Raw genomic sequence first — 22002 nt, 5'->3', positions numbered from 1 at the left:
AACTTGGTATTTATGTGGAACCTCTGGGGTACCTGCGTTATACAGGGCACTAAGTTTAGGCCGCAATTCCAGATGGGGAGCCATAAGATCCTTGTCAGCCTGAAAAGTCACTCTGGGGGGATCAAGAGCCAGGGTCAAGGGAGTGGGGGTCCCATGCAGGAGCTCAAAAGGGGTCTGGTTAAAATGGTAGGGGGGTGTTCAGGGCCAGGGGGAGAGGTACCAACCAGTATGAAACAGGCTCCAAGGTCAATTTAGTCAAGGTCTCTTCTAGGGGGTTCTGATTATTTTCTTTACCTGCGCTGAGCTCTGGGGGACAGTACGCACAATGGGGATTCCAATTAGTCCATAATATCTCTGCCAATCCCTGACTCAAAGAGATTAACTGGCCCTTTGGAAAAAGGGGGTGAGGGGCTGGCTTTCCAGATACACAAGTCATCCAAAGAGAAGGGCCAATATTGCATAGCCTGATTGCCCTTTTCCAGAGGCCCATATGCACTGAGTGAGAGAGCCACAGTGGTATCAGGGGAGGGAGGTAGCTCTCAGGTCTCTTCCAGCTCCTCCTTCTGGTGAAGGGAGGTGCAATGGCCCCAGTCTCGAATAGGCTGAGGATCCCAGAACCTGTACTAGCACTGGCAGGGCCATGGGGCAAGGGTAGGGAGATTTGGAGGAAGAGGATCTTAGAGTAACAGGTCCGTTGTTGAAGAGTCTTGGAGGATCAGAAGTTTCTCAGGTCCTTCAGTCTCCCGAGGTCACAACATTAAAGCACATTAAGGTGTGTCTGCCCACCGAACTTGACAGCACCAGACACCATAGGCTCTCCGAGCCTCCTGAAACTTGCAAGCAAAAGTTCAAACAGACTTACAGACTCCGATGTTGATGAACAGCAAGACAGACAGGAACCAGGTAAAAGATCTAGACCTCCAATTCACCACTCCAGTGTGTTCCCACAAGAAGTCGAATTCCTGGCCAAATTCGAGCCTTACCCTCACAGCCCACCATTACAACAGACAATACAAGCAGAAATGCCCGCACTCGCTCACCCGCACAGACTCTCCAGACTGCCAACTCCAGAGGCCTGCTGGGGAAATCCTGGACGAGCCCCCAGATATTGTGCTCTGAGTCCATGGGAAACCCAAATGAGCGCAAGAATTGCAAAGCCTCTCACCTGAGGAATACCGAATGGCTGAGAAGCACCTGAAAAAATGTTCTACATTCTTAATCATCAGAGAAATGCAAATCAAAACAACCCTGAGATTCCACCTCGCACCAGTCAGAATGGCTAAGATCAAAAATTCAGGTGACAGCAGATACTGTCAAGGACGTGGAGAAAGAGGAACACTCCTCCATTGTTGATGGGATTGCAAGCTTGTACAACCACTCTGGAAATCAGTCTGGTGGTTCCTCAGAAAATTGGACATAGTCCTACCAGAGGATCCCGCAATACCTCTCCTGGGCATATATCCAGAAGATGTTCCAACCGGTAAGAAGGACACATGCTCCACTATGTTCATAGCAGCCTTATTTATAATAGCCAGAAGCTGGAAAGAACCCAGATGCCCCTCAACAGAGGAATGGATACAGAAAATGTGGTACATTTACACAATGGAGTACTACTCAGCTATTAAAAAGAATGAATTTATGAAATTCCTAGGCAAATGGATGGACCTGGAGGGTATCATCCTGAGTGAGGTAACCCAATCACAAAGGAACTCACACAATATGTACTCACTGATAAGTGGATATTAGCCCAGAAACTTAGAATACCCAAGATATAAGATACAATTTGCGAAACACATTAAACTCGAGAAGAACGAAGACCAAAGTGTGGACACTTTGCCCCTTCTTAGAATTGGGAACAAAACACCCATGGAAGGAGTTACAGAGACAAAGTTTGGAGCTGAGACAAAAGGATGGACCATCTAGAGCCTGCCATATCCGGGGATCCATCCCATAATCAGCTTCCAAACGCAGACACCATTGCATACACTAGCAAGATTTTGCCTCTTGTGAGACTATGCTGGGGCCTAGCAAACACAGAAGTGGATGCTCACAGTCAGCTATTGGATGGATCACAGGGCCCCCAATGGAGGAGCTGGAGAAAGTGCCCAAGGAGCTGAAGGGATCTGCAACCCTATAGGTGGAACAACAATATGAACTAACCAGTACCCCCCCCCCCGAGCTCATGTCTCTAGCTGCATATGTATCAGAAGATGGCCTGGTTGGCCATCAGTGAAAAGAGAGGCCCTTTGGTCGTGCAAACTTTATATGCCTCAGTACAGGGGAACGCCAGGGTCAAGAAGTGGGAGTGGGTAGGTGAGGGAGTGGGTGGGGGAGCGTGTGGGGGACTTTTGGGATAGCATTGGAAATGTAAATGAAATAAATACCTAATTTTAAAAATTGGGGGGTGGGTGGGATTAAAACCATTGATACTCAACATTATCAATTAAAAAAAAAAGAATTGCAAAGCCTGCTGCAACTCGCAAAAGAGTCTTTTATTTTCAAGTTCAAACTTGGTTTGTTCCCCCTAGCACTCACTGCGTGAATTCTGGCAAGAGACCCTGAGCCCAGAGAACATTGGGTTTATATACATAGGAATAGTGTGAATGCTCACAGAAAAGGGGAGTGGAGGGTGGAATGCACAGTACTGAAGCAGGAGGGGAGGGGTTAATGGGTATCTGTTCATCATTCGGCACTGAGTTGTTTAATGTCTGTAGTTTGTGGATTTACTAGAAACTTGTTTGCACTTGATTTTAAATTTCACTGCACAGTGGACAGGTAGGACCCATGAAGTTATTTCAGCCTTCCAGAATTTGTTAAGCTTTTTATGTCCCAAGATATGATCTATTTTGGAGAAGCCTCCATGAACTGCTCAGTAGAATGTATATTCTCTCATATTTGGGTGGAATATTGATATTTCTCTACTTCTTATCCAGATAACCTGTCTATTGGAGACAGTCAGGTATTAAAATGACCTAATACTGGATTAGTGTTAATCTGTGTCTTTAATTCCACTAGTATGCTTTTTTAAGATACACATACACACACATATGAGTGTATAGTCTGCATATATGTATAAATACCACGGATGTCTGTTGCCTGTGAAGGTCAGAAAAGGGCATTCCCTGGAACTGTAGGTCCCCTGGAACTGGAGTTATGGGTGGTTGTGAGCCGCCATGGAAGTTCTGGGAACCAGCCTCTGCTGTGCTTTTTATGAAATTGGGAGCACCAGAGTCTGTTGTATATGTTTAGGATTGTAATATCATTTTGGTTAATTGTTCCCTGTGAATCGCCTATTTGTGTTGTTGACCTGCAGCCTGCATCTTTCCTCACTGGGTTATAGTTCTCTCTTTCATCACCGCCACAGAGAGGAGAATCTCCGTCCACAAGTCATGGTGCTTCAGGGTGGGGAACTCTGCTTCTGCTTCTCCTGCTTTGGTTTTCTCCCTAGTCTCTTAAGTCCTTCAACTTTGATTTTTCTGAACTATCAACCACAGCCACTCTCTTTCGTTGGTTGCCTTGTTTTCATCCTGTACAGAATCAAACTTGGGCTGACTTTCACTGCTGTCCTGTGAAGCATAAGGCCATATTCATAGATTTAAATGGCCACATCTATTTCTTATGGTCTTAAAATTCAAAACATAAGTGTGATCTCAAAGTATTAAAATTGTTGGGGTTTTTTTTCCTATTTTAATGCATAGCTTGATATCTGTTAGTGGAAAGGGGAATACAAGGAGTGTTTCCAAATGACAGGGTTTTTTTTTATTCTATATTAAACAGATTGTGATTTATGTCATCATTATGCAAGGCCATCTATGTGAAAAATCAACTGTTTACATTTGAGCCAGTTAAATGCAGTTAACTTTTTCTGTGATCTCTCTCTCTCTCTCTCTCTCTCTCTCTGTGTGTGTGTGTGTGTGTGTGTGTGTGTGTGTGTGTGTACATGTGTGCATACACACTGCGTGCTCTCACATACAATTGTGTTTGGAAGTTGTACTCACAGGTTTGTGTGTCAACTTGACACAGAGTGAAGTTATCACAGAGAAAGGAGCTTCCCTTGAGGAAATGCCTCCATGAGATCCAGCTTTAAAGTATTTTCTCAATTAGTGATCAAGGGGGATCAGCCCATTGTCGGTGGTGCCATCACTGATCTGGTAGTCCTGAATTCTATAAGAAAGCAAGCTAAGCAATCCAGTAAGCAGTACCCCTCCATGGCCTCTGCATCAGCTCCTACCTCCAAGGTCCTGCCTTGTATGAGTTCCTATCCTGACTTCCTTTGGTGAGTCACAGCAATGTGGAAGTTTAAGCTGAATAAACCCTTTCCTCTCCAACTTCCTGCTTGGCCATGGTGTTTTGTGCAGGAATACAAACCCTAAGACAGAAGTCAAAGGACAGTCTTTGTTGTTCACTACTGCATATCTCACAGTTAGAATTATAAATATGCCTTACCATCTCTGGCTCTGCTTGAATTCTGGCAGTTCAAACTCAGGCTTGCACAGTGGATGCTTTATGCACTGAGCCATCTCCTAGACCCTTCCATGAACTTTTTTTCTTTCCTTATATATCCCTCTACTCTTCCCTATTCCATTCCCACCTTCCCTCTCCCCCACATCCATTCCTCCTCCAAAAAATAGCTGGCTTCCCAGGGACATCAACCAAACACAGCGTACAAAACAAGATACAGTAAGACGATGCACAAACTCTCATCATGTCAAGGCTGAGTGAGGCAACCCAGTAGGATGAAATGGGTCCCAAGATCTGGCAACAGTCAGAGGCACACCTGCTCCCACTCTTCAGGGTCTCACAAACCACCAAGCTAACAACCATATCATATATGCAGAGGAGTTAGTGCAAGCCCATGCAGGCTCTGTGAGCCCCTATAAGCCCTGCTTAGTTGATTCTGTGGACTGTGTTCCCCTCTCCATCCCCTCTGGCTCCTACAGTTCTTCCTTCCCATCTTCCTTGGGGTTCCCTTAACTTGAATGTAAAAATCTCCAGTTTGGGCTCTCTGCCTGATGTTTGGCTTCAAGTCTCTGTATCTGTTCCCATCAGCTGCCAGAGGAAGTCTCTGATTATAATTAAACAGGCACCAACCATGATCTATTCTTAACCAATCTGTTAATGTTATTTTAGATAGTGGAGTATGTTAATTAGCTTTGCATTCCTATTACAATATACCTGAGAAAAACAACTGAAGGTTTTTGTGATAGTCTCCTACTTAGGTTGACATAATTTGAAATCATCTAGGACACATACCATAGCAGAGTGTCTCTGCAAGTGTTAGCAGAAGGGTAACTAAGGAATCAATACCCACTCTAAATCTCTGTGGTACCAGTCTCCGTTTCTTTTCAGGTTGTTATCATGAAGTACCCTGATGACATAATATAAGAATAGAAGGGTTTAACTCACAATTCAAGATACAATTCTTCCTGATGGAGAAGTCAAGGGAGCAGGAACATGAGGCAGCAGGTCATATTACATCTGAAGTCAGAGGGAAAATGTAGTGAATACATGCTATGTCCTGCTCATTTTCTCCATTTCGTACAGTCTAGAATCCTCTGCCTAGGGGATGGTTTCACCAACAATTAAAATGAATCATCTCACTTCAGTTTACACCATCAAGATAAATCCCTACAGGTGTGTCAAGATGCCTATCCACCAGGTTATTCAACACTAACCATTACATATAAACATAATCTGGGATCCCAGGCTGAATAAAAAAGGAAAAAGGAAGAATTCAAGTGGAAACCAGCATTCCCTGCTCTGCTTTCTGATCTTCACTGATTTGGATGCTGCATAATCCTATTCCCATGAATTCTGCCATGACCTTCCCCAGGTGATAGGCTCTACCCTTTCAAGATATAATCCAAAGTAAATCTTACTTTTCATGAATTGCTATTTGTCACAGTAATGAGAAAAGTAATTTATACAAAGTTGAAAGGTTTATTTTATATCATGTTTCAGATAATTCGTTCTGTTGTCTCTTGGCTCCATTGCTTTGGATCTGTGGTGAGGCAGAACATTATGGCCTTGTGAACTAGTATTGGATGAGGACACTCACCCTCATAATCTGTTGTAAAAATATGCAAGTTTAATGCAGCTGGTGTTAACACTTGTCTGCACTGGTAGTAGTATTTTGTGGGGAAAATGGTGAAGACTTGTACATTAGTAGAAATTGTAAGTTCCAGCAGGATAGTTGGTATGTGTTGTTGTTGTGTTGCTTCAAAGATAATGTGGGGATTTTTATGTTAGCGAGTACAGTTATGAACGTAAAAAAGGAGTGTGGTGACTCGGATATATATTGAACATTTAGAGAACATTTGCAGATTTTCAGTGTTGTGTGTCTCATCTTTTCTTCTGGAAATATCTTGGCTATTTTAGGGCTCTGTGAGCTTTCAAGATGTGGCTGTAACCTTCACTGTGGAGGAATGGGCTTTACTAGATCCTTCCCAAAAGAAGCTGCACAAAGATGTAATGGAGGAGACCTTCAGGAACCTGGCTGCTATAGGTATGACTGAGATCGTACCTTTTTTTTGGTCAATCAGATTGTAAGTCTGTCTTGTTCAAAAATGTTGCTTCATGATTTGTAATATGGGAAGGTAAATTTGGTGGCTTTATCAGGCATGGTCATGTTGTGCCATGAGTCTATGTAGAATCTGGTTTTTTTTTTCCTAGTATGACTAAATCAGATTTCTCTTGGTCTATATTCTAGGAAAAACACAAGAAGGCCAGAACATAGATGAGGACCATAGATATTCTAGAAGAAATCAAAGGTAACTTTACCAACTCAGGATAATGTAGCTCAACAATATGGAAATGGCCAGTAGGGGTTTTTTTGTTTTGATTTGGTTTGGTTTTGGCCAGTAGTTTTTAAAATCAAGACAACATCCCAATAAGCTCAACTTCAAGGTGATGTAATTTAAAGCATTTCTCTCCAAAAAAGTGCATATAGAATTGAAAATATTTATGGTTTTATGTACACAACTTGTATCCAAGCACAACGTTAATTAAAAAAAATGTGTGTACCTTCCTTCAAGCTTTGAGTATGGAATACAGAGAAAATATGAAGCAATTTTATGTTTACCCTGAGAACAGTCTTCAAGATATTTTATGTATACAAAACAAGTTTTAAATAAAATAGTTTTTGCTTCAGTATTTTGCATGAGGAATACTCAAGTACTTGGATATAGCGGCAAATATGAACCCAGCTACTAGGAGTTGAATTTGAAGCTATCCCATGCATCATAGCAAGAGATTGAACTCAAAAATAGATAAGACTTAGATATTCATTGTTTCCAAAATAGTTAACCTGTTAGAGGTATTAAGAAGTCTCATATGATTAGGCTAGCAAAATGATTCATCAGGTAAAGGCATTCACTGCCAAGTTAGACCTGAGTTCAATCCTTGGGACCCATATAGTAGAAGAGAACCAACTCTTAAAAGCTGTCCTCCTATTTCCGTATGCCCACATAGCATCTGCACACACATAAATAGTAAATAAACAAATGTTAACACAAAAAAAATCCTATATGAATAGAGTGCCTTAATATTACCTGTCTTCACATCCTGTAGAACCTTCAATCATATTCAAAAATTCTCAGAAATTCTGCTGGTAGAGAATTTATACCTTTATTGGTATACTTTACTTTTTTTTATTTTAAGCAGAAATGAAGTTTAGGAAAGACTGTTGGAGCATAGCAAAGGTACTGAAAGTAAAGAAATCTTCAGACAGATTCCAAACACCATTGTGAACAGGAAAATTTCTCATAGAACAATGCTTAGTGAAAACCATGTGTACAAGGACAACATGCTCATTAGTCAGTCATCTCTTACTGTATCTGTGCCTCTTCAGACTACTATGAATATGAGCTACATGGAGAGAACCTCTATAAATTTGGAGAATGTGAGAAAGCCTTCATTTATCCAGAATGCTTTCTGAAGCATAAAGACAGTGGCACTAGACAGAGATCCTTTGAGTTGAACCAACCTGAGGAAATCTTCAAAAGTAATGATTACATTTCAAATACTTGTGAATGATGAAACTAGAGAAGAAATATGTATAGATAAGCAGCATTATAATGCCTTTACTTATTCTGATGCCATGAAAGGATTCACTGTAAAGAGAAACACTATATATGTAAACAATGTGAGAAAGATTTTATTTTTTCCAGTAACTTTCGAAAACATAAGTGGACTCATTCTGGAGAGAAACTCTGTGTATGTAAACTATGTGGCAAAGCCTTCACTGGACATAGTTCACTTCGGCGCCATGAAAGAATTCACAGTGAAGAAAAACCCTACGTATGTAAGCATTGTGGGAAAGATTTCTCTTCTTTGAGTGGCTGTCAAAGACATGAACAAATTCACACTGGTGAGAAACCCTATGTATGTAAAAATTGTGGGAAAGCCTTTACTAATCCCAGTGCCCTCCGACATCATGAAAGGATTCACAGTGGAGAGAAACCTTTCATATGTAAACACTGTGGGAAATCCTTTTATACTTTAAGTGATTGTCATGACATGAACAAATCCACACTGGTAAGAAATCTTTCATTTGCAAGCAATGGGGGAAAACTTTTACCCGGTCCAGTTCCCTTAAAATACATGAGAAGACTCACAGTAGAAATCTCTAAGTGTAGAACATGGAAAGGCATTCTTAGCATGACAATGCATCGGGCAGAGACCCAGGGCCATGTTATCTACAGGAATGCCTCTAGTCATCTTGATGGCATTCACCTATGTAGTAGTTCATAGCATAGTGAGAAGCTCCAACATGATGTCAATAGAGACACATACCTTAAATGGATGTATAGAGAAGTCTTCAGTTGGCTAACCTCTGAGAAAGTACCCAATATCAAGTTGTATAACAAAGTCATCAAAACAGTTTACAAAGCATTATGAAAATCCCTTAAGTAACAGAATTCATTAATTCTTTTTAAGATCCCTGTGACTAAACACTAACTGGTCAATAATTCAGAAGATAAATCATTAGAGTGTTAAATTCTAATTTTGACTCTTGTAAATAAATTTTCAGATGACCTAATCTCTTAGTGTCTTTAAGCAGTAAGGCATGAATTTAATGGGTTGTGTCTTTACAAGTCATGTACATTTCTTCTTTCTGTATTGGATTCAAATGAGATGCATTCCTAATATGTTTTAGAGTAATGTTAATGAGCTGTTGAAAAATGAAGTTTTATTTCAAGGCTTTCTCTATTGAAATCATATGGGAACTTCTTATCTTTGATATTTTTGTATTTGTCGGATTTTCATTTGAGTCAGGGTTTCTCTGTGTAACCCTGGGTATCCCAGAACTGCTTTCTTACACCAGGCTGGCATCAAACTTCAAGATCTACCTGTCTCTGTTTCCCTAGTGCTGAGAATAAAGGAGAGTGCCACCATGCTGGGCTTTATCTTTGATGTTTATACTATATCTTTTCTATTCTTCTCATTGTTAATGCCAAATACTTGAAACAACTTAAGGGGGAGGAGGGGAGAATTTCTTCCCTTCAGCTCACAGTTCATTATGGCAAGAAAGTCATCAAGTACAGGAGTTTATATCATTTTGTGGACAGTAGAAACTAGTATGCATTATAAGAAGGACCAGTAGACCATTTCACAAGGACAGCTTTTCCCAATGACTTACCCACTCCAATTATGTCATACCTCCTGCATATCACCTCTCCCAACTGTACCTCATGAACATATGCAGAGGGAGTCCTCTGGCTATTATAGAGCCCTGTTGAGCTAATCATTTCTGGAAGTGACAAGGAATAGTTGTGCTACTTTAACCCTAGCATCTCACAGTGAAGTCCAGTTGATTTCTCAGATCAGATGGCATTTTGTATTTGATGTTTTATACTTTGCTATATGTTTTCTTGAACACTCTGCACACTAGAGATCTGAAAGTTTTGAACTATTTTGGCCAATTTTCAGATTATCAAATGAAAAGATATCTGCAAATATCCTACCATAATCATAACTTAGATAGCATATATGCCTGCTAATATCTACCTTTAATGTCAAGTCATTGTCATGTGCTTACAAATAGTGCTTGCCCTCTATTCCTGAGTTAATCTCAGCTCAGGCTTGTGTTTTAACTTTGCTTTGTTACTTGTGCTTTACTCATACACATAGTTTAAGTGCCTGTTTACCAGAGACTGCAGGGACCTTACTTTTTGTGGATTAATATCTAATGAATTATGCTCCCAACTCTGTCTGTAACCATAAGTGACCATGAATTTTGTCATTAAAATAACTTTTTCCCTTTTTATCTGTTTAGTTTTCTGAGACAAGCTCTTACTCTGAACCCAGGTTAGCCTGTAATTCACTCTTATTTCAAGGACAACAGGCCTAAGCCATTACATCATACTTGAAATTCATTCTTGTTTAAATTTCTGAAGAATTTGTTTTAGAAGGATCACTTGGTACTGAACATGAAATGTCCCCCATACTACACTGATATCAAACATACTAAGGCACATCCCTGGCTATACTGTAGGTGTGAGCATAGATCTTTAGCACTTGGTATTTCTTACCCAGAAGGCTGCAATTATGCAATAAAGGGAAACATAAGTCATGAGAAGAACTCGGTACAATTAATAAGGGCACTAGTGGTTCTTTTCCAGGTTTCAAAAGTACAGTTTCACCAAGAAGTATATTGTAGGTTGAACATACACTTAAGTTCGAACTCCAAAGCTAAGTTCAGTCCAGCTCCAGTATGTTCAGATCATTTCTATTAATCTATAGTTGAATAAAAGTATACAGCAATGGCTTTTATAGTATGTTGAATATATCATATAGTTCACCAAATACTTGTATTGAATGGCATCAGTTTATGTGTTCCCGAATTGGTGGTGGCTTACTATGCTGCTTGCTACTATCCAACCAGCATCATGAGAAACTGTACTTGTATATCTCAACTTCAAATTGAGCTCATCTTGAAAAGTTAAGATATCTTCTGTTGTGTATTTTATCCCCAGCATCTTTACATGAAAAGGTCAATAGAGCCCTTCCGGTCCACTCCAGCACCAGGGTTTCTTGCCCACGGAGTCTCTGGACACCGGCAAGGACCCCCACAGGATCCCCCACAGGATTTTAAGACCTCTGGTGAATGGAACACAGCGTCTGCTCCAATCCAATCGCGCAGGACCTGAGACTGCATTAACTAGGGAAACAAATAACCCGGCCTGATCAGGGGCACAAGTCCCTTCCGGTCCACTCCAGCACCAGGGTTCCTTACCCGTGGAGTCTCTGGACACCCAAAAGGACCGCCACAGGATCCCCCACGGGATCTTTTTTTATTTTTTTATTTTTTTATTTTTTTTGGTTTTTCGAGACAGTGTTTCTCTGTATAGCCCTGGCTGTCCTGGAGCTCACTTTGTAGACCAAGCTGGCCTCAAACTCAGAAATCCGCCTGCCTCTGCCTCCCAAGTGCTGGGATTAAAGGCGTACACCACCACACCCGGCCCCCACGGGATCTTAAGACCTCTGGTGAGTGGAACACAGCGTCTGCTCCAATCCAATCATGTGCGGGACCTGAGACTGCATTAACTAGGGAAGCAGATAACCTGGCCTAATCAGGGGCACAAGTCCCTTCCAGTCCATTCCAACACCAGAGTTCCTTGCCAGCGGAGTCTTCAGGCCCCCTCAAGGACCCCCACAGGATCCCCCCCCACGGGATCTTAAGACCTCTGGTGAGTGGAACACAGCATCTGCTCCAATCCAATCTCAAGGAACCAGAGACTGCATTAATTAGGGAAGCAGATAACCCAGCCTGATCAGGGGCACAAGACCCTTCCGGTCCACGCCAGCACCGGGGTTCCTTGCCCGTGGAGTTTCTGGACACCCGCAAGGTCTGCACAGGACCCTCCATGGGATCTTAAGACCTCTGTTGAGTAGAACACAACTTCTGACAGGAGGCAGGTTCAAACACCAGATATCTTGGCACCTTCCCTGTAAGAGGAGAGCTTGCCTGCAGAGAGTACTCTGAACACTGAAACTAAGGAGAAAGCTAGTCTCCCAAATCTGCTGATAGAGGCTAACATAATGACCTGAGGAACAAGCTCTAACCAGAGACGACTATAACAACTAGCTCCAGAGATTACCAGATGACGAAAGGCAAACATAAGAATCTTACTAACAGAAATCAAGACCACTCACCATCATCAGAACGCAGAACTCCCACTCCACCTAGTCCTAGGCACCCCAAAACACCCGAAAAGCTAGACCCGGATTTAAAAGCATATCTCATGATGATGGTAGAGGACATCAAGAAGGACTTTAATAACTCAGTTAAAGAAATACAGGAGAACACAGCTAAACAGGTAGAAGACCTTAAAGAGGAAACACAAAATTTGCTTAAAGAATTGAAGGAAAACATGACCAAATAGGTGATGGAATTGAATAAAACCATCCAATACCTAAAAAGGGAAGTAGACACAATAAAGAAAACTCAAAGTGAGGCAACGCTGGAGATAGAAACCCTAGGGAAGAAATCTGGAACCATAGATGCAAGCATCAGCAACAGAATACAAGACATGGAAGAGAGAATCTCAGGTGCAGAAGATTCCATAGAGAACATCGGTACAACAATCAAAGAAATGGAAAATGCAAAAAGATCCTAACTCAAAACATCCAGGAAATCCAGGACACAATGAGAAGACCAAACCTACAGATAATAGGAGTAGATGAGAATGAAGATTTTCAACTTAAAGGGCCAGCAAATATCTTCAACAAAACTATAGAAGAAAACTTCCCAAACCTAAAGAAAGACATGCCCATGAACATACAAGAAGCCTACAGAACTCCAAATAGGCTGGACAAGAAAAGAAATTTCTCCCGACACATAATAATCAGAACATCAAATGCACTAAATAAAGAGAGAATATTAAAAGCAGTACGGGAGAAAGGTCAAGTAACATATAAAGGCAGGCTTATCAGCATTACACCAGACGTTTCACCAGAGACTATGAAAGCCAGAAGAGCCAGGACAGATGTTATACAGACACTAAGAGAACACAAATGCCAGCCCAGGCTACTATACCCAGCCAAACTCTCAATTACCATAGATGGAGAAACCAAAGTATTCCATGACAAAACCAAATTCACACATTATCTTTCCACAAATCCAGCCCTTCAAAAGATAATAACAGGAAAAAAACAATACAAGGACTGAAATCATGTCCTAGAAAAAGCAAGAAAGTAATCCCTCAACAAACCAAAAAGAAGACAGCCACAAGAACAGAATGCCAACTCTAACAACAAAAATAAAAGGAAGAAACAATTACTTTTCCTTAATATCTCTTAATATCAATGGACTCAATTCCCCAATAAAAACACAGACTAACAGACTGGCTACACAAACAGGACCCAACATTCTGCTGCTTACAGGAAACCCATCTCAGGGAAAAAGACAGACATTACCTCAGAGTGAAAGGCTAGAAAACAATTTTCCAAGCAAATGGTCTGAAGAAACAAGCTGGAGTAGCCATTCTAATATCAAATAAAATCGACTTCCAACCCAAAGTTATCAAAAAAGACAAGGAGGGACACTTCATACTCATCACAGGTAAAATCCTCCAAGAGGAACTCTCAATTCTGAATATCTATGCTCCAAATGCAAGGGCAGCCACATTCATTAAAGACACTTTAGTAAAGCTCAAAGCACACATCGCACCTCACACAATAATGGTGGGAGACTTCAACACACCACTTTCATCAATGGACAGATCGTGGAAACAGAAACTAAACAGGGACACAGTCAAACTAACAAAAGTGATGAAACAAATGGACTTAACAGATAGCTACAGAACATTTTATCCTAAAACAAAAGGATATACCTTCTTCTCAGCACCTCACAGGACATTCTCCAAAATTGACCATATAATTGGTCACAAAACAGGCCTCAACAGATACAAAAATATTGAAATTGTCCCATGTATCCTATCAGACCACCATGGACTAAGGCTGACCTTCAATAACAACATAAATAAGGGAAATCCAACATTCACGTGGAAACTGAACAACACTCTTCTCAATGATATCTCGGTCAAGGAAGGAATAAAGAAAGAAATTAAAGACTTTTTAGAGTTTAATGAAAATGAAGCCACAACATACCCAAACCCATGGGACACAATGAAAGCATATCTAAGAGGGAAACTCATAGGTCTGAGTGCCTCCAAAAAGAAACTAAAGAGAGCACACACAAGCAGATTGACAACACACTTAAAAGCTCTAGAAAAAAAGGAAGTAAATTCACCCAGAGGAGTAGACGGCAGGAAATAATCAAACTCAGGGGCGAAATCAACCAAGTGGAAACAAGAACTATTCAAAGAATCAACCAAATGAGGAGCTGGTTCTTGAGAAAATCAACAAAATAGATAAACCAATAGCTAGACTCACTAGAGGACACAGGGACAGCATCCTAATTAACAAAATCAGAAATGAAAAAGGAGACATAACAGATCCTGAAGAAATCCAAAACACCATCAGATCCTTCTACAAAAGGCTATACTCAACAAAACTGGAAAACCTGGACGAAATGGACAAATTTCTAGACAGATACCAGGTACCAAAGTTAAATCAGGATCAAGTTAATGATCTAAACAGTCCCATATCCCCTAAAGAAATAGAAGCAGTCATTAATAGTCTCCCAGCCAAAAAAAAAAAAAAAAAAAAAAAGCCCAGGACCAGATGGGTTTAGTGCAGAGTTCTATCAGACCTTCAAAGAAGATTTAATTCCAGTTCTGCACAAATTATTCCACAAAATAGAAGTAGAAGGTACTCTACCAAACTCATTCTAAGAAGCCACAATTACTCTGATACCTAAACCACAGAAAGATTCAACAAAGATAGAGAACTTCAGACCAATTTCCCTTATGAATATTGATGCAAAAATACGCAATAAAATTCTCACTAACCGAATCCAAGAACACATTAAAACAATCATCCATCCTGACCAAGTAGGTTTTATTCCAGGGATGCAGGGATGGTTTAATATATGGAAATCCATCAACGTAATCCATTATATAAACAAACTCAAAGACAAAAAACCACATGCATCTCCTTAGACGGGGAAAAGGCATTCCACAAGATCCAACACTCATTCATGATAAAAAGTCTTGGAAAGATCAGGAATTCAAGGCCAATACCTAAACATGATAAAAGCAATCTACAGCAAACCAGTAGCCAACATCAAAGTAAATAGTGAGAAGCTGGAAGCAATCCCACTAAAATCAGGGACTAGACAAGGCTGCCCACTTTCTCCCTACCTATTCAGCATTGTACTTGAAGTCCTAGCCAGAGCAATTCAACAACAAAAGGAAATCAAGGGGATACAAATTGGAAAAGAGGAAGTCAAAATATCACTTTTTGCAGATGATATGATAGTATATATAAGTGACCCTAAAAATTCCACCAAAGAACTCCTAAACCTGATAAACAGCTTCAGTGAAGTAGCTAGATATAAAATTAACTCAAACAAGTCAATGGCCTTTCTCTACACAAAGGACAAACAGGCTGAGAAAGAAATTAGGGAAACAACACCCTTCTCAAGAGTCACAAATAATATAAAATATCTTGGCTTGACTCTAACTAAGGAAGTGAAAGATCTGTATGATAAGAACTTCAAGTCTCTGAAGAAAGAAATTAAAGAAGATCTCAGAAGATGGAAAGATCTCCCATGCTCATGGATTGGCAGGATCAACATTGTAAAAATGGCTATCTTGCCAAAAGCAATCTACAGATTCAATGCAATCCCCATCAAAATTCCAACTCAATTCTTCAACGAATTAGAAAGAGCAATCTGCAAATTCATCTGGAATAACAAAATACCTAGGATAGCAAAAACTCTTCTCAAGGATAAAAGAACCTCTGGTGGAATCACCATGCCTGACCTAAAGCTGTACTACAGAGCAATTGTGATAAAAACTGCATGGTACTGGTATAGTGACAGACAAGTAGACCAATGGAATAGAATTGAAGACCCAGAAATGAACCCACACACCTATGGTCACTTGATCTTCGACAAGAGAGCTAAAACCATCCAGTGGAAGAAAGACAGCATTTTCAACAAATGGTGCTGGCACAACTGGTGGTTATCATGTAGAAGAATGGGAATCGATCCATTCCTATCTCCTTGTACTAAGGTGAGATCTAAGTGGATTAAGGAACTCCACATAAAACCAGAGACACTGAAACTTATAGAGGAGAAAGTGGGGAAAAGCCTTGAAGATATGGGCACAGGGGAAAAATTCCTGAATAGAATAGCAATGGCTTGTGCTGTAAGATAGAGAATTGACAAATGGGACCTCATGAAACTGCAAAGCTTCTGCAAGACAAAAGACACTGTCAATAAGACAAAAAGGTCACCAAGAGATTGTGAAAGGATCTTTACCTATCCTAAATTAGATAGGGAACTAATATACAATATATATAAAGAACTCAAAAAAAAAAAAAACTCAAGAAGGTGGACTCCAGAAAAATCAAATAACCCTATTAAAAAGGGGGGCTCAGAGCTAAACAAAGAATTCTCACCTGAGGAATACCGAATGGCTGAGAAGCACCTGAAAAAATGTTCTGCATCCTTAATCATCAGAGAAATGCAAATCAAAACAACCCTGAGATTCCACCTCGCACCAGTCAGAATGGCTAAGATCAAAAATTCAGGTGACAGCAGATGCTGGCGAGGATGTGGAGAAAGAGGAACACTCCTCCACTGTTGATGGGATTGCAAGCTTGTACAACTACTCTGGAAATCAGTCTGGTGGTTCCTCAGAAAATTGGATATAGTCCTACCGGAGGATCCCGCAATACCTCTCCTGGGCATATATCCAGAAGATTTTCCAACCGGTAAGAAGGACACATGCTCCACTATGTTCATAGCAGCCTTATTTATAATAGCCAGAAGCTGGAAAGAACCCAGATGCCCCTCAACAGAGGAATGGATACAGAAAATGTGGTACATTTACACAATGGACTACTACTCAGCTATTAAAAGGAATGAATTTATGAAATTCCTAGCCAAATGGTTGGACCTGGAGGGCATCATCCTGAGTGAGGTAACACAATCACAAAAGAACTCAGATGATATGTATTCACTGATAAGTGGATATTAGCCCAGAAACTTAGTATACCCGAGATATAAGATATAATTTGCAAAACACATGAAACTGAAGAAGAACGAAGACCACAGTGTGGATACTTTGTCCCTTTTTAGAATTGGAAACAATCACCCTTGGAAGGAGTTACAGAGACAAAGTTTGGAGCTGAGACAAAAGTATGGACCCTCTAGAGACTGCCATATCCAGGGATCCATCCCATAATTAGCCTCCAAACGATGACACCATTGCATACACTTGCAAGCGTTTGCTAAAAAGACCCTGATATAGCTGTCTCTTGTGAGACTATGTCGCTGCCTAGCAAACACATAAGTGGATGCTCACAGTCAGCTATTGGATGGATCATAGGGCCCCCAATGGAGGAGCTAGAGAAAGTATCCAAGGAGATAAAGAGATCTGCAACCCTGTAGGTGCAACAATATTATGAACTAACCAGTTCCCGGAGCTCTTGACTCTAGCTGCATATGTATCAAAAGATGGCCTAGTCAGCCATCACTGGAAAGAGAGGCCCATTGGACTTGCAAACTTTATATGCCCCAGTACAGGGGAACACCAGGGCCAAAAAGTGGGAATGGGTGGGTAGAGAAGTGGGGGGGAGGGTATGGGGGACTTTTGGGATAGCATTGGAAATGTAATTGAGATAAATACGTAATAAAAAATATTTAAATAAGAAAAAAGAAAGAAAAAGTCAATAGCAAAACCATCATTGTGAGGAGCGGGTGTGGTGGCAGTCCCAAAGGCGCCAGGGACTGCAGCTAAGTTGTATGACTTGCACTTGACTTCCTCATATAAGCCACAAACATCTTGAGAGCTACGCAGGTGTACCAGGATACTGGTGAATCCATTTTGATGGAGATATGCCCCTGCTGCCCTGATTAGCTGAAGCTGCGTGCCTGGTGAAGTGGCGTGGCCTGCTGTGTGTGGATGAGAACTGAGAGTATAAAAGAGTGAGAGGCCCAGGGTTCGGGGGAGATATAAACAAGGGAGATATAAACAAGGGAGATATAAACAAGAAGAAACAGGACTGAATAAACGTGTGCAGAAGGATCCTGTAGCAGCGTCGTTCTTCCTGGCCAATTGGGCGCGTGCATCATGAGTCAATGATCACCTTTGCCTCAATTCAAATGTGTAATCCACCTGTTCCATGTGTGTATATTTACTGCTTAAGTCTCCTGGGATTTGTATTGATTACTTTTGTATTGCTGTGATAAACCAGATGGCAGAACAACTTTCAGGAGGTCTCAGTACTTTGACCCAAAGAAGGCATGATACTACAGAAGTCAGGATCTTGCAGTGATATGTAATGTCTTAGTCATTGTTCTATAGCTATGATGAGACACCATGACCATGGCAACTCTTATAAAAGAAAACATTTAACTGGAGACTTGCCTAAAGTTTCAGAGGGTTAGGCTGTTATTGTTGTGGGGAGCATGGTAGCACACCCAGTTCAGCAGCAATAACTGAGAGCTGCATTATGATCTGCAGAACAAGAAAGAACAAGCTTGACCTGGTATGACCTTTGTGAAACCCCCAAGATCACTTCTAGTGACACCCTTCCTCCAACAAGGCCTCATCTAATCCTTCACAGTTCTACTCCCTGGTTACTAAGCATTCAAATATATGAGCCTATGGGGGCCATTCTTATCAAACCACCACCACACTTGGCTGCTACCAGCAGGCAGGAAATAAGTAGTCAAACCCCTCAAAAGCTGACCTGCTCCTGGTAATATACTTTCTCCACCCAGTCCCCACTTCCTGAAAGCTCTACATCCTTCAAAATAGCATCACACAGTGGGAGCCAAAACATGAATCTGTGAGGAGCAATCCAGGCTCAAGCCATAGACTATCAGGTGCACAATGTGTTTAAGAAAGTTGTAAGAATGGCTCCTGAGCAGAGACAGGATCTCTTACCCTCATCTGGTGCTCATTGAGTTATGCATTTCCTGTTACTTTCAAACATTCTTTATGTGCCATCACCACGCTCTAGGATCAAGCAAAGGCAATCTGAAGTTATCTAGTCATTTATGTTTATAGACACATGAAAAAAGAAACTGCTGCAAATGCTATCATAGTTGTGAACCCTGGAATGTTTATAAAACAGGAAGAACTGTTAACAACAGTGAATGGTGACAGCTAACTGAATCTGGAATGTGCATCTCTTATAAGGAAAATAACTGTGGCTACTTAAAGGTGTCCACATTGCCATTTATTCTGTACCCCTTCAACCCTGTGTCTACAGGTGTGAAATATGTGGATGTGAACACTGGGGTACAGGCTGTCCTGCCTGATGAAAATGACCACTATTGTTTTGTATGTATATGCATATAGTATATGACTTATTGCATGCTAAATGTTTTACTTTCTATGCTATATGAGCTCATGTTTTTCATTTGGAATTATGAAACCTAAGATTCCTAATTTTCAGAACTGGCAAGTTTCTTTCCTGTGATTTGAGGACTTACAAAATATATATGTATGTCTGATATATACAATGAGTGATGGTTTTTAATGGTATGCAGGATTCAGAATACCTTCTATTCACTAGTACTCAATATTTAAAAGGAAGACAGCAGGAAAAAGCAACATGAAAGAGAAGTGACTAAACCCTCTGGAAGTCCTAACTTCTTAGCACCTCTGGTTATTCACCAATTCAGAAGGAAAATTCAATGATCCCCAGGTCTCATAAAGAATTCTCTTCACTACCTTGTCTCATTTAAGTCATCGATGATTTGTGAACCAGAATAAACATGGAGCTTGGGCAGAGAGCTGAATCCAGAGACTCCAAGCAGGGGCCCACATTAAGGCTGAAAGGGAGAGCAATGGAGTTCCTTTTGGAGGTTTCTGGACAGATGACCTCCCCTGCACATGGCCTCCAGTGCCCAAAACAGTTGGAAATGCTGACGGTGAGGAGATGCAGAGCACCAGAAAACAGTAGATCCACATTTGAATGTGAAGTCTTCCTAAGGTGGTCACCCTGGCAGCAGTGGGATTGTTTTCTGAAGCACCTTTTTGCTACATCCACTCCAGTAGTGACACGCATTACAGGCCTGAAAACCTGGAAGCAGTCCTGAGGCAGGGAGTTTCAAGGAAACTTTGCCTCCTGGAACCTTGGCATTCTCATAGCCCGTATATTCAAAACCTGTCCCCACGTTAGTCTGGTGTTTGGATCCATGTGCTCTCTTTCAGAATTGTTTTCTTATAAGTGCCTTTAAGGTTTGATTTTGACATAGCTAAGCCTTCACCAGTGTTCCAATGGTTCCTAGAAAATCCTTGAAGCCGACCCTGAGCTTGGAATTCACTAAGAATGTTACCTATTCAGTAACACTTAAATTCACTTCTAGTAGAGACTGTGATACTAATTAGGCATTACAAAGTACAGAACTAGGAAAGCTCAGGGCTAGTCTGCATAGTAATTACTTAGGACAATAGCTGAGTCACACCCAACCACAGGAATACACAATGGCCTAGCAAATAGGTGGGTTGTCACATGAAAGGGTTAGTAGGAGGGAATTCTCCTGGTGCAGGTTTTTTACTAGGCCCAGAGGAATAGCATAATCAGGTATTTACTAAAACCCCTGCTGAGGGTTTAACAATAGACTAGCATTGTATCAGAGCATTCACCTGGCTCCTGTTGTTCCTATTCTCAGTGGTAAACTCCGCCTGGCTCCATCTTTTAATTTATGCATTCTTTTTGTTTTGTGTCAATATAACTTGGTGGATGTGTTCGCCTGGCTTTCTTGTTTTTCTTCTGTATTAAAAGTCTGGTGTTCGTTTGGACAAAATACATTCAGATTCAGCGCTCCCTTGTGTCTGCATCTGTCTGTCAATTCTCGCTGACCCTTACTCACCTGCAATCAGAAACCCATTCCCTACAGATCAGAGACTCAATAGAGGTTAGTCTATGGCACCTTTTGTCTGTGTGTTGGGTGGAATTGCTAGAATCATTCTTTACCTTCAGTAGAGTAATGGCATCAATGGGCTGGGTGCATACCTCAACCATAATGTGCCTGGAAGGAAACAAACTGAAAATTAGGCTGATAGAGTTACTTAGGCAGTCTCTTGGAGTTTATGAATTTGGCATCCTACTTAGGGAGAAACCCTGAAATGCTTCCACACTGGAAGGCAGGGATGGTGTGCCATTGTCAGGCTATAAGTTCCCCCCAAATGGCAGTGCCATTGACAGTATCCTAAATGACAGTCTGGGCTAAGCTCATGCTGAACTCAGGAGGATTGCTAGCAGATAGGGAAAAGCTTACACTCAACCTTTCTCGAAATCCTGTGAAATTGGTCCACAGCTAGGCTAGAGTCTTGGCTCTTCTCTCCCCTAACCTTCAGTCTGTTCTGGCTTGTAAGACTTTCCCGGACATTTTTTGTTATTCTCTCTGCCCACTCTCAGCCTCCCAGAGGTAGCCATGGAAGCTTAGAATTCCCCCCAAATCCCTCAGGCCATTTCTCTAGCACCCAAGAGCCACATAACAGCTTCATATTTAAAATAAAGCCATCAATGGAGCAGTTCAATGTTTCACTGTGCCCTTCCTTATGGCTATGATGACCTCCAAGTTACATCCTTCCTGGTGATGCATCCAAGGCTTTATTTTAGTTCTGTTGCCTCTCAGGTTTGGAAATCTATTCAGCCTTCTAAATGTCTAGAGTCACTTTGACTTTGGTTACAGCTTACTAATGTCTGGGTTAAGTCAAGTGTTTATTTTACTCAGTGTGTGCTGTTAAAGTGTGTACAATTGTATGCACCCACTTGTGTCTGTAGGGAAGCCATATCATACCTCTCTCTCTCTCTCTCTCTCTCTCTCTCTCTCTCTCTCTCTCTCTCTCTCTCTCTCTCTCCCTCTCTCTCTGTTGTCACGGTCTCTCTTTAAACCTGTAGCTCACC

General features: G+C 41.2%; 1 long non-coding RNA gene and 1 pseudogene across 3 annotated transcripts in view; both read left to right on the top strand.

Moving 5' to 3' along the window:
• Positions 1-6813, top strand: part of Gm17576 — a 43156-nt gene extending 36343 nt beyond the window's left edge. For 2 of the 3 annotated variants that reach the window (XR_870501.3, XR_001778577.2), the window contains 2 exons: positions 6379-6505; positions 6710-6813. This is a non-coding gene — a long non-coding RNA (predicted gene, 17576). Of the gene's footprint in view, positions 1-5654; positions 5834-6378; positions 6506-6709 lie in introns of those variants that run through there. The other variant, XR_870502.3, reaches the window with a different exon arrangement.
• On the top strand, positions 7661-8582 carry Gm18209 (predicted gene, 18209; annotated as a pseudogene).

This window comes from Mus musculus, chromosome 8, assembly GCF_000001635.26.
Source record: "Mus musculus strain C57BL/6J chromosome 8, GRCm38.p6 C57BL/6J".
NCBI classification, from domain to species: domain Eukaryota; kingdom Metazoa; phylum Chordata; class Mammalia; order Rodentia; family Muridae; genus Mus; species Mus musculus.
Note: the sequence above shows the minus strand (reverse complement) of the source record. Positions and strands in the feature narration are given on the sequence as shown.